The 14,547-nt window shown below is 38.7% G+C and overlaps 1 protein-coding gene across 1 annotated transcript in view; it reads left to right on the top strand.

The window, feature by feature from the left end:
- Nucleotides 1–14,547, top strand: part of LOC145686565 (uncharacterized) — a 340,726-nt gene that overhangs the window by 258,096 nt on the left and 68,083 nt on the right. The gene's annotated exons all lie outside the window — the stretch shown is intronic.

Raw genomic sequence — 14,547 nt, 5'->3', positions numbered from 1 at the left:
GTTGAGCACAGCTCAACTGCTGACACTACGCAGTTGCATTGATACTTTGACCAGCTGGTAGCAGTTCCCGATGCACGATGCACCAAACACACAGAAGGACCTTCTTCTGGTACAGTGCTGGTTTTGGCTGTTTTGAAATCGGTTCATTGGTTGCTAACCAATGATGACGGTGCCGTGGAGCTTCATATAGGACCCACTTTTTATCACATGCCAACGCTCTGTCTACAAATGGCTCTGAAACAGTAAATAAACACAGGCGACTGCCGCGTTGCCTTCTGGCCCGGAGTCAAAACATATGAGACCCATCGGCCCAACTTATAGTGCTTCCCAAGTTGATGGATGTGCTGCCGAATGGTTTCTCCACACACTGAATTGTAGTCCCAGTTCCTGTTTGTACATGTGTTGGTTTTCTGGCACGTGGTGTTTTTGGGTGTTTCGTCATCGTCCTTAAACTTGTTAAACCATCGCTGCACTGTCCGCGTCGTCATGACACCCTCACCAAAGACCTGGCATATCTTTTGTCCCGCTACAGCGTGGTTTGACCTCGATTTGAACTCGTTCAGCATACATGCTCTTATGACGCTCTGTGGATGTCCCATGTTCCCTTTGTCTTTACGCAAGTTCACGGTCTATCTGAATTGCCACAACCAGGTAGTATGTTGGATATACCCACACCAACAACTGGCGTTCGCCTTATCTCCACTCGCATTCAACTCACGGTGTGAGGTCCAATTGAACACAGACCTCCACGAAAAGGGACATAACTTTCTTGTGCAACTCTATCCATCACGACTCTGGAACTCACTAAAGAAATAATAAACACTTCTGACCAGAGTATATACACTTGTTTATTAAAAACTAAATTCCAGTGTAACAGTTTCAACAACGTAACGTTGTCTTCATCAGACACTAAGTCAGAGTATATACTCTGGTCAGAAGTGTTTATTATTTCCATAACTTTCTTGGTTACCTTTATAGTTATGCAAAAAGTATAGCGTTTGGTCCCGGGCAGTAGTTCTTGATTAAGCATAATAAAAACTATCTTGAATATAATTTATGGATAATAATAATAATAATAATAATAATAATAATAATAATAATAATAATAATAATAATAATAATAATAATAATAATAATAATAATAGAAGAAGAAGAAGCAGAAGAAGCTAAAATAGTGTTTTATTTTTCCAGAAGGAAACCAAAATTTTTCTTTCTTTCAGGCCTCAAAAACACTTGCAGCAACACCTTTTTTTTTGGCTTTGTACATTGTAGCTGGCCCCCCCTCAAAAACGACGGGCCCCTCCTACACACACCTGCTGGCTACACCCCTGATGGACTTGGCTCAGAGGCGCAAGCATTCGTTGGAAATTTTTAACGTGTACTCATAAAGTTAATAAAGTGGCATTGACAAAAGCTTAGTGCATGTGACCGCAAGTTTGATTCATGGGCGGTTGCTTATTCGTTCAATAGTTGTTTATCAATATCACTTCCAGCGTTTGTATTTGTACAGCACAACAAGGATTGAGCGATAAAACATTATACAACAATAAATAACTCATATTCACAAGTGATAGTGATTTTGTACAGCTATTTCAAATAACTTCTAGTTTGACGCCATTATTTTGTATTTCTATAAATATAACCGTGAAAGTCTGTCGCTTTTTGTGGAGGTCTGTATTCACTTGGCCCACACGCCATAAGTTGAATGCGAGTAGGCGAAGATCAGTTGTTGGTGTGGATATATCCAACATACTACCTGGTTGAAGCAGTTCAGTTACACTTCAAGTTGCGTAAGGACAGAGTGAACATGGGACCTCTACAGAGCGTCATAAGGGCGTGTATGCTATACGAATTCAAACTGGGGTCAGACGCCGCTGCATCGGGGCGGAAGATATGCCAGGACTTTGATGAGGGTGTAGTGACTACGCGGACAGTGCAGCGGTGGTTTAACAAATTTAAGGACGGTCACGAAACATTCAAAAACGCACCACCTACCGCAAGAAAATGACATAAAATGAAGATCTTCAGGCAGCAATTGAGGCGAACAGTGGCCATACATGTGAGGAACTGGGACTACAATTCAGTGTGAGTGGATAAACCATTCTGCAGCCCCTCCATCAACTTGGGAAGCGCTACAAGTTGGGTCGAAATGGTCCCAAAGGTTTGACTCCGGGCCAAAAGACAACGCGAGCAGGCATCTGTGCTTTTTTGTTGTCTCGTTTTAGGAAGGAGCCATTTCTTGACAGGGTGATGACATGGGATGAGAAGTGGGTCCAGTACGAACCTCCATGGCGCCGTCATCATGAGTTAGTATTCCATGAACCGGTCCAAAAATAGCCAAAATCAGCACTGCACCAGAAGAAGGTCCTCCTGTGTGCTTGGGGGAGTGGTCGCGGCATTGTGCATCGGGAACTGATATCAGCTGGTCAGAGCATCAATGCCACTGTGTCTGTCAACAGTTGAGCTGTTATCAAGAAAAACTAAAAACTCTGGAGCCAGCACTTCTGAATCGCAAAGGGGTCCTCTTGTTACAGGACAACACTAAGCCCCAGGAGGCTAGGATGACTCGGGACATCATTCTACGTCTTAGATGGAAAACACTATTGCATCCGCCATATTCCCCGGACACTGCACCGTCCAATTATCACCTGTTCCATTCCTTGGAGAATTATCTTCGAGGACTCCATTCAGATCCCAAGTAGAGGTGAAAAATACACTTGATACTTCCTTCGCTTCACGACCCACCAAGTTCTACCGCGATGGAATCCATGGCCTTCCAGAACGTTGACAGAAGGTCGTCGATGCTGATGGGGACTATTTTTGATCTTCCATGTACGATGTTCGAAGTTTCTGGGTGAAAAAGAACTGTCTCTGCTGCACTTCCCGCTTCTTCACTAGTTGACTTTAAGTAAGATGGGGCAAAGGCATCTACACATGTTACATTACATACTGAACACTGGCCCCTTTTCCAAGGTGTCAAGGAAATTCCATCTGGCCGCTTATTATCATTCCTATACATGCCTGGTGGCTCTAAAATGTTAGGACAGTCTATACTGGTGAGGGTTCGTTTTATTATTTGATTTAATTCATTGTGACGTAAAATTCTCTCCCACTTTTGATGCAACTTAATGCATGTAAGCCTTTTTCATCTATTCGGCTTTGACACGCACATGTGAATTCATGGAAAATATTAAGTGTTAGGCGTAACGCTTCACATATGTGAAAAATATGTGTACCTAAAAATTTTCCAATGTTTTTAGGGTGTAGCTTGTAACCATGGTCGAGACTCTTTTTGTCGTAATGCTTTGAGGCGAGCTGAATCAACATCATCCTGCGAAATTACCTCGTTTTCAGCTATCTCGTTGACTACAATTTCATCCCATACTTTTGCGACTCCTTTACAACCGAAATCGCAACATAGAGTACATACTGGAATAAGTAAAACAAAATCTCAATATTTAATTGGAAGTTTGTTCAATATAAAGATTAGCAAAGCGTAGTTGAAAAGATAAAATCTGGCTCCTTCAGAGTGTAATAATAATTTTGTAATTCATGGTATTTCAGTAATCTGTGCTGTCTTAATTTTCTTTCATGCGTCTCAGGGACAGCCTCCCTAGTTTGGGAACCAGTGGGGTATTGGATATGTAAAAGAAATATAAAAGATCACGAAACTTTGTGATTTATCTTATCAGTAGTGAAGCATGTTCATCCATTGAAAAAACAATAAAGGCATCGCATATGTTCTACACTATCATCATACTTACTATATTACATTTAGAAATACTACTAATGGCGCATTGTAGAATTTATTATCTCTTATATTCAAAGTAAACTTTACCTATGAAAAGCTTAAGATTTCTTAAAGCAAGACTTGCAAGACTCTTGCAAGCAAGACCAAGACGAACACCAACACCAAGGGTTTCACTGCAAGATCAAGACCAAGTCTGGATCTGCAAGACCAATGCCATCTTGCATTTGCTCATCCGTCTTGCATTTGCGCATCCGTTTTGCATTTGCTCATCACTAAGAATAGGGTCATTAAGGATCAGAACGTAACCCAAGGAATATAGTATTTTTCAAAGACTGACCGCTACCAAGCTTCTTTCTAAAATTCCATTCACATATGAAATCCTTCCAGTTGGGTATCATTTCTCCATCAATATTTGTAAAGCCAGCATGATTTTGTGCATACATATCTAGTTATGTTAAATTTTTTATCTATCTACATACATACAAAACATATACGTACATTATATGTATATATGAGCTTTCATTCATTAAGAAATTAAGTAATACACAGTCCTCTTTATTTATATATAGAATATCGAACTATCATAATAATTTAGCAACTGATGTGGACATTTTTTTCGAGCTACCCGGTGTTTGAAAGAGCAATTAAACGAGTTTTGGCGAAATAATATTACTTTTGCACTATTTATTGATATTGTTTTAGTTGTTGTTTCTGTTTTTCCTTTTGTTGTTGTTGTTTCTTCCTGATTGTTAACATTTCCCTGTTTAAAATGGCAAAGTTATGCTGTATCTGGGAATTTGTTCAATAAATAAATAAATACATAAATAATTTCAAACATATGTAGTAGCCAAACTATATTTTAGATTTTTAAATACAAACATTAAACATATTCTTCAACTCTATCGATCAGTATTAACAAATTCGCAAAGAACGCTCCTTCTGTATTGCCATTACATTTCACAAAAATTTTTTTTACCACAAAAGAATCGAAATTAAAATGCTATTTGTGTGGTCACATACAGAATAATATTACAAAAGTTTACAAATATTACTGGCAATTAATGCTTCCACTCAGTTTGAACATTTTAAAAACTCATAGTTTCTAATGTATTGAAATTTCATTTCTTATCGATAGTATAAAACGTTGTAAATAATTGTTAATTTCTAGAACTGTTCTCCAAGGGGATTTGTATACAACCAAAGGTACTTTTGTGAAATATAACAAAACGTCTAATATAATCCATTTGAAAATAGCTGTTATTTGTAAAAGAATACATAATGATCGCTTTTGGCTGTTGCAATGGTCTGTAAAAGCAGCTTGATAAACGTAAACCAAAACATTAACAATAAAAGCTGCTTCTTACATGTAAAAAAGGGAAAAAGCTTAGTAAGGTGAGTTAGGAAGCGCATTATTCTACTTCTTGGGCGCCGAAATCTCTTGCTATGGCTTTGTACATAACCCACCAGTTAACTGGCTCATAATATGATAATTTTGGAAAGTAGGTCATTGAATCTGAAACTTTCAGTATATTGAAACCACACAAAATTGTATGTATATTTCAAATGTTTTCAATAAACTTTATGCTTCCCATGCGAAGATTGAACATTCCGCTAAATATTTTACGACTTGGGCTAGATTAGAAGACTATTATGGAACATGGAGTTTTTTAACTTCAAACAATGTGTATATTTATTTTAGATAAAAAATTTCGTCCAGCTTGGGTGAAGATGGGAAGGAGTTTAATGTGCTAATTGCATTGCCTCTTTGTATGGCTAGGCTTATGATTTGTATCAGAAAATAACATATGCTAATTAAAATGATCCTAGTTCCTTCAAAAATATTCTGGCTTCTCTGCTAAAAACACCCATTGTTTCCGTGGCAAACGCAATAAAAATATGATCTTTAAGTTTTGAATACTTAGAATGTTTTCGCATACACACTGTCTCTGCTGCACTTCCTGCTTCTTCACTAGTTGACTTTAAGTAAGATGGGCAAAGGTAACTACACATGTTACATCCCATACTAAACACTGGCCCCTTTTCCAAGGTGTTAAGGTAATTCCATCTGGCCGCTTATTATCATTCCGATACATTCCTGGTGGCTCTAAAATGTTAGGACAGTCTATACTGGTGAGGGTTCGTTTTATTATTTGATTTAATTCACTGTGACGTGAAACTCTCCTACCACTTTTGATGCAAATTAATGTGTAAGCTGTGAGGTGTAGAGGAGGTATGTGAGGAGGAATATGAGAAGTGAGGGGAGATGATTATAATTAATTAATATTAATAAGATGGCTGAAGGCCCAAACTTAGATACCTCTTACACACCAACTAATCGGTAGAGCAAAAGTTAAATAAAAGAATAAAATGATTAGCCAAACAAAAATAATACGTTAAATTTTGATGAACATGAGACTCTAAATTTCAAGGCATATGTAGTATTAACTCCGGGTGAAATTACCAAATAGATTACCCACGCAACAACAACAAAAGTTACTGACTTTCATGCCTTACAGGCTCCGCATACTCCCAGCAGCTGAAATAAAACTGGGTACATTTATGAATTTCTTGCACATACCTTTTGTTCTCCTGGAGAAGTCCCAGAAAGACGACAGAGATCCTGGTAGAAACCATTTAATTTTCAATTGCACACGAGAAAAACACACTGTACAAAATATCACTCACTAATGAATTTTCAAATATATTTTACAACGATGAAATTTTTACTTTCTTTAAGGCTTTTGTTTTACCAGATATTGTTCGTGCACGTAATCTTAGTGTTCTGTTACATTTGGCGTCGTCGTCAGCATCCTTTGTCCTCCCTGGAAGTCAGCATCCCGCGTCGGCACACCTCTTCCCATTGGCATGCTCTGTTGCTTGTAGAAATCCTCTGGTGGACTTTTCACTGTCTCACTAAACCTGCAGCCGCATGATGAGATGGTCTCCGCTGGTCTCAAGGATCCTGCAGCCTCTGTTGCTGTCTCGAATGGAGTTTTCGAGGTGACGGTATAAAATGGCCTGGCTGTTGATCAGCACTTGCATCGTGTTATAGCACAGACACTTGTTGCACTATGTTAGTGTTTTTACGTGTTCGCTGATGCGGTTGGTAAAGACACAATTTATCACCGCGGCTCACACACATGTTACAACAATAAGAATGAAAAGCACTTTAAATATGAAGATAAGTGAAGATAAATACGAATATCTCTGTATGTACAAGTATTTACAAAATGGGAAGGACGACTACTCCCATTGTCTGGTTAACTGAACAGACGAAGAAGTTTAATGTTTTTTTTCTCAGCAAGTGCTCGCGCCCATAGCCGGTCTTGTATGAAAGTTTCGGAGAAAACTGCGTGAAACTTATAGTATTGGTAACATTATTGATAACATTCAATTATCACATGTAAACACAATTCATGGTTAACAATTAACCAACTCTGTAAGTTTGTCACAACACAACACTGTTCAAGTCCACTATACAGCCGCTATACGCGTCCAGAGAAAACAACCCTGTCGCTTCCCGTATCGAAAAGAACTACCTTGTCGCTTCGCGTCTTGAAAACCAACTACTTACTCTCTGCCCTGCCAATTGTTTTTATATTTTTCAATTTCAGGACAAAAATATAGGCTCGCGCCACATATACCAAGTTTTCTTATGGCGGGGCAGGGAGACGTACGGGGATCAGTGCAGCGTGCTTAGCTACCCCCTGTGACCTATATATTTTATAAAAATACACTTTTCATCTTTTTACTGCAATTGTGATTTACTGCAATGTCTAATCTCGAAGATGCTGCTATCACTTGAAAGTATAAACATGCAGCTTTCTAATGATGCCTGTCACTTCATATTTGATATTAAATTTGAATGAAAAAGGACTGTATAAACATTTGAAACTTTTAAAAATAACTGTCCTCTCTCACCCTTTCTTGTGTCCATCCCACGGAGACACCTGGTGAGTGACTTCGAAAGGTTTCCACCTGTATGAGAGGGGTGAGGAAGGTTCTTTAAGCACTTTTCTTGTTTATAATGTATTTCAGCACAAGACTTGCTAAATCTCATTACAAAATGACTCTATAAGTAAAAATATCCATATATTGTAAATACCTAGTGCTGTCATCTAATAGTTAATAAGTTCCAAATGAAAAATTCTCCTTTCTGTCGTCTTGTTCCTCTCCAGGAAAACGTCTTCTGGAACATGGTGGCATGGCTCTTACGTATCCTATTTCATCCACGTACTGTGAGAGCTACCACCCTTTTCAATATAAGCCTTTTATTTTTCAATAATAAATGCTAAAACTAGCTATGACCTAATTTAGTAAACAAAAATCATAACAAATACATCAAGAGAACTTTTAACATATATATAAATAATTATGTGTGGAACATCTCTACACAAAGGGGGTGAAGGCTGATAACAGGAATAGCACCGAATCATAGCTTCTCGTGTATAGTTTGATATTAGAGGTTCGCTACGCCAGCAAGAGACGCCCGTTGTTATACAGACGCTTGCATACTAATATGTGCAAGAAGGAGACGTGATTTGCAAAAGTGACACGTCTTTGTATTCTCCGTTTCGACATGTACATGCTAGGTTCCGCTCCTTCAAGTAACAATAGATTTTTCGGACACTCCGGCACCGAACGGAAATGTTTCTTCTTCACGTAGAAAAGACTAAATATAAGAATCCATATCCTGACATATTCTTCATGTGCCTAGGTACGTCTATAAACTGCACAATTAGATGGATACTATGCTTCACTGTTCTCTTCCAGAACACCTAGTTCTTGCGTCCACAAAAAGACTCTGCTTTGAAACTATTCTTTTTTTAACTCGACGTTCTCCTAAAACCAGATACTGAAGCTATGGATTCCCATCAAAATCCATGATACATACAATTAATAACTAAATGAACACTGAATATACATAATTATATGTTTCACCTCACCATAAATAACATAATAATATATATAAACAAAATTAAATCTCCTTAATGATTCCACACCTAATCCTTTATTTTAAAAATTAAATGTAAATATATAACGAAAATTTAAATATCCCATATGCAAATAGGGCAAAAAGTTAATACGTAAAATAGGTATATGTATGCACTATACATACTATCTCCCTTCAGAGAAGATGCAAGGTTATTTATGTAAACGTTGCAGATTCTTAAAGGAGTGAATAATTCGACATGATATTAATGAATAAAAACAAACACTGGATATAAACAAACACTGAAAATCCAAATACACGAAAAGAAAAGCATAAATATAGTACTACTTAACAACAATATATATATAAATATACATATATATACAGAAAGACAACGATCTTCCTCTCGGTCACCTTTTCTGAGGTGCTCGCTCGAGAGGAAGAAGGAAGTTGCTTCAGGTAAACAGCTGACTGCTTTCTTCTTTTTTTCTTTTCTTTCTTCTTTCTTACTCAGGCTGGCCTTCAACACCCTGCTGTGTTGTTCTTCCACGTTCCACATACTTCTTGAGGTGGAAGGCGTTTCTCTTCATAATATACTCTTTAGTGGCTGGGTCTCCAAGTGAGTATACATTCTTGTCTGTCTTGAATAAGACAGTGTAACGCCCCGAATATAAAAATAGGAGCTTCTTGGTTACACCAGAGAAAGCATCTGACTTTGGAAAGCAGCACACCAACACTAAGTCGTCTACTTCGAAACGCACAGTTTGGTGACGTTTATCGAAGTGTTTCTTTCTCTCTTGTACAGTTTTCTTTAAGTTCCGGGCCGCTATCTCTGAGTAATATTGTAGGTTGTTGTGTTTCTCTAACTCTGGAACTTCAAATAGTTTAGCGATTTCTTTTGATGGTGACTGTCCGAAATGCACTTCATACGGACATAGCCCAGTCGACAGACGTGCAGAAGCGTTTAAGCATTTCTCTATTTTCTCTAGATGTTTGGCCATTCAAGCTGCTTGTCATAGCACAGTTTACGTAACATTCTCACTGTCGATCATACCCCTACTTCCGCCATATTCCCTTGTGCATAATATGGTATACTATAGATGGGTTTTAGGCCTAACTCCGTGAGTTCCCTCTTCCACTTGGCACTGGTGAACTGTGTCCCATTGTCCGTCAGGACTAGCTCCACTGACGGGCACAGTTTAAGGAATTCCTTCAATTTTCTGATTGCAGAATATGTGGTTGCTTTTCTGCAAGGAAACAGACCAATCAGCTTCGAGAAAGCATCAACACAGACGAGAACGTAGCTGACACTACCTACCCCGTACGGAAGTGGCCCTAGCCAGTCGAGACAGATCAAGTAGCTGTGTCTGTTGACTAACACAGGATTCAGTGGTCCCGGCTGATAAACATGTGGGGGGACGCTTTCTGACATGTGCCACACGAACTGGTAAACTTCCTGATTGCATTTCGCATCTTTGGCCATACAAAATACCCAGATAGCATTGGCACCAGTTTGCTGTCGGACAGATGTCCACGTTTGTCGTGATAATATTCCAATAATGGCTACACAAGCACTTCCGGTACGCAAATACGTAAGCCATCAAGATCACGCTTACATAACCGTCCATTGGAGATCAGATACTGGTGGTTGCTGCTTTCTATTTACCCTGACTTGTCTTGTTCTAGTAATTTCTTCTTTATTTCCCCAAACACTGAGTCCGATGACTGCATTTCCGGGAAGATGGCTAACAGTTCACTAAGTTTTCCGGGGATCTGAGTTAGTATGGTCAATTAGGACTCGTTTATTACTAACTTCTTGTTTTCATCGAATTTCTTCCCAGTGTTGGGCGGGTATCTTGACATGTAATCGCTCAGATTTTCTTTCGATGGGGCGTACTCAAATTCGAAAGAAAGTACGCTGAGTGCGAGTACTCATCTTACTAGCCTCTGTGAGGTGAGTCTGCACAGCGACAGGAAACGAAGTGATTGATGGTCTGAACGGATTTTGAAGAAGTTACCTACCAAAAAATGCTTGAATTTGTTCACCCCATCAATCACCGCTGCGCACTCACGCTCAGTGATTCCGTAATGACGTTCCGCGGAGTTGAAGACCCGTGACGTCATACTAATCACGCGAATGTTTCTATCTTCATCCAATTGATATAAATGCGACGAACAGCTGACATCGGAAGCATCGCATTCCAATATTAGCTGTTTGTCGGGGAGTGGTTTCTTCAAAACTACTTTCTGCTGGAAAACTTCCCTGATACGGATGAATGCTTCCTCATGGCACGGAAGCCATTGAAACTGCACTCCCTTTTTCAGCAGTTGGAAAAGCGGAAAGAGTATTTCTGAGTATTGCGTGCTAAATATCCTATAAAATTGGTAATAGATAATGAAACTACGTAATTCACGTACGTTACGGGGTCTTCTGAACGACATACTTTTTCCATTTTCCTCAGGCGACTTTTCTATGCCCTCAGGCGAAAGTTCATAGCGTAACACACTAATTCTCTGTCTAGCGAATTGACACTTTTTCAGCCGCAGGGTTACCCCACCTGCACGTAAATTTCTTAGCACCTTATCTAGGTGGCGCATATGTTCCTCGTAAGAAAAGCTGGCAACTATTACGTCATCGACGTAGTGGCCGCTGAACTTACATTCATCTCCTAGGATCGAATCGATCGCACGAACACATAAAGCTAGACTTTGCTTCGTTAAGGAAGTTTAACAAACACATATGTAATGCCCTCATAAAGAAAACCTAAGTACTTTTGGCTATCTCTATATACTGGCACTTAATTGAAACTTTCCACTGTGTCCATCGATGAGAAATAACGTCTATCACATATGTCTTGTAGCGTACAAAGTGCTGCTGTAGGCTGGTCGTATTGACTACGCGTGATCTCTCCCAATTTTCTCGCGTCAATACATATGCGTAATTTCCCATCCTTCTTTGGCACTACTACCAACGGGTTAGTATATGAAGTAGGAAATTTCACTATATTCCACGTCACCCACCGATTTATGGTGTTGGTCACCTGGGTCTATTGCTTCAGTGCATATTGATACATCCTAGCTTTTAGGGGCCTGTCATCTCTGACCTCTATGCTATGGTATGTTCGTAGTTCCTAATGCATTCGGGCCTTTCGTCAAATATCTCCCTATGCTTATAGAGCATTTCGTATAACTGTTTTTCTCATCCCCATTCAACTCGGTATACTTTTCGACATGCTCACGAATCTTTGTTGGTGTAGCCTGGGTTCGAACTTTCTTCCACTCTTGGGGCGAGTATACTACATTCGCCAGTTCAGCGGTGTTTGGGAATCTTCCATCATCCGACCTCGTGCGCAGTGTTGTCGACTCCATCTGGCGATATTCTCCTGCATTAAGCAATTCCAGCTGAACGTTAGTATGCGGTCCTCGACTCGACACGCACATACTACTTAGACTGGGATTATATAAATCTACAGTCTCGTCATCGAACTCCCAGGTTAATTTTCTTATTATCAATTCATCTTCTTCAATTTGAATTTCTCGAAAAGAAACCTCTGTTCTGTGGGGATGGTTAAGCTGCAACATATTCTCCTCTTAATTTAAAATCGCTCTAATTTCTGAAAAGAATATGTCACGCTTTCCGCTTAGGACGCAGTGGACATTAGGCCACGATTTCCTCTTCTCCAACCCCTCACTCGTGCCGGATAGTGGAAAGCTCACTTTCAATCTGCAGTATGATCTTGACTGAAAAATCCAGCCTTTGTGGCAGATGTCCGATGAACGAACTACGTTCCATGTGATGCCTAAGAAGTCATTTTGCCAACATTTTCATGAAATCAATTCTTGTTATCACTGCGACTTTGCGTAGACTTGATGCAAAACATACGCAATGACACCATACGCAACATCCAGCGTACGCAGCATAAAGAAAATTGCCACTGGCCATCGTCTTGTTCGACGACTTGACGTGTAATTTATACATTTTTAGGCTAGAGTATCCATTCCGCCTTTAGTCATGTTATAAGATATGATTATTTCAGGTTTTCCAATCTCTGGCTCATTATTTGATGTTTGGTGCCAGACGAGCCATACGGTAAGACACAACCTGCTAATAATTGGTAGATAATGAAAGACTGCTAAACCGTAAAACACTCAAGTAACTACTATAGTATGTCTGTGAGACGGCGCGACCCCTCCAGCGCCGCGCACAAGGGATCAACTATAACACAAACTTCACAATATGTAACTATTTGCTAGACAGGAAGATAGACGAGAAGATTCACTTGTAGTAGTAGGGGTGTAGAAAATATAATGATACAAAAAGTTGCAGCGATCTGAGAGACGGTCCATAGTACTTATGGGATAATCTAAGGCTGAATCCCAGTATGATTTTAAGAGTGATTTAAAACGCAGTAATTTTTCTAATTAGTACAATCGCTCTGGTCTAAAACATGTTTTACATTTTCAGTGTAATCTAGTCACATTTTACAGGACAGCTGAACGAAATATTACAACAGTACGTTGTATATTTGTATATTTTTACTACTTCTAAATCCCTATTTTATTAGGGCGTAAGATATTTTGAAAATATGTACTAGGCTGATTATGTAATTAGAAAAAGAAAGAGAAATATGTTAATTATAATATCGATATAAAAAGATATTCATATGTTTTATATGTTTTAAATAATAGGATTTTGAAATGTCGTTGTCAGGACAACAATATATAAATAAATGGATTTTTATTCAACGGAGCTGGCATTTTAATGGCTCAATAATTCATAAAGAACCGTTCTAAATTGGTGCCGAAACACAGGGAATAGGTTGTATCGTTTAGAAGTAAAGTAAAAGCGAGCAACATTGAGCCTGATATTAATTGTACCATCTTAAAAAGGGACCTCGAAATATCATGAGTGCTACGGATAGCCAAAATACTGATATGAATTTTCCAGAAAACATGATGGATATTTTAAAGAGAATATTGGAACAAATTAAAGAACAAGCTCGACGAAGTGTCGAACAGTTTGAGAAATTAAACCAAAAGATGAATCAACAGATTAAGGATTAAGCTCAACATTTTGATGAAAACCTAGAGCAATTACAGCAACGTAACGACGGCAAATGGGACCAAATACAACAGCAGTTGATCCAGATAAATCATCAAGTGGATGCAAAAGTTGAGCAATATGATAATAAAATGGACCGAAAGGATCGGCACATGAAACATGTTGAAGAAATCTCACCACAGGTTAATATGAGTAATGAAAATGAACCAGAACCTTCTACAGAAACAACGGGAAATGGAGATTTTGAGTTTACATTAATGAAAGGTACTAAGTTCTAGCAAAAAGTTACTGCCGTATTAGTTGGATCAGACTATCTTAACTTTTCTTTTCAATCGAATGTTTTTGATTGTCTTATGGATGCTGTGTGTAATGATGATTTTGGTATGTATCAATGTGCGAAAAGTTACGATCGTTTTCGTCTAGTGAATGCTATTGACTACTTGAATTCACAGTATCATGTTGAGTATATATCATGTCGTGATATTAATCCTGAAGATGAAGTAATTGTAATAGAATCATTTAATGAATTTTGTACACGACTTTGGTTCATGTAGCAGGAAGAAAGTTGATTCCAGTATTTATGAAATTCACAAAGAAAACGTGTTTTCCCACCAATGTTTGTAGTGATTGGCCGATTGAGTTGAATCTGTTAAATTCTACATTCTACGAAAGGACCAAGATGATGTTAGTAGACAATCCGATGATGCTTTCACAGAACGTGATGCAGTGCGTTGGCTTCCATCATTCAAGTGTGATATTGCAAAATTTTGAAAATCCATCAATCGTGCAATACAGTAATAA

Source organism: Thermobia domestica, chromosome 5 (genome assembly GCF_964235325.1).
Source record: "Thermobia domestica chromosome 5, izTheDome1.hap1.1, whole genome shotgun sequence".
NCBI classification, from domain to species: Eukaryota; Metazoa; Arthropoda; class Insecta; order Zygentoma; family Lepismatidae; genus Thermobia; species Thermobia domestica.
Note: the sequence above shows the minus strand (reverse complement) of the source record. Positions and strands in the feature narration are given on the sequence as shown.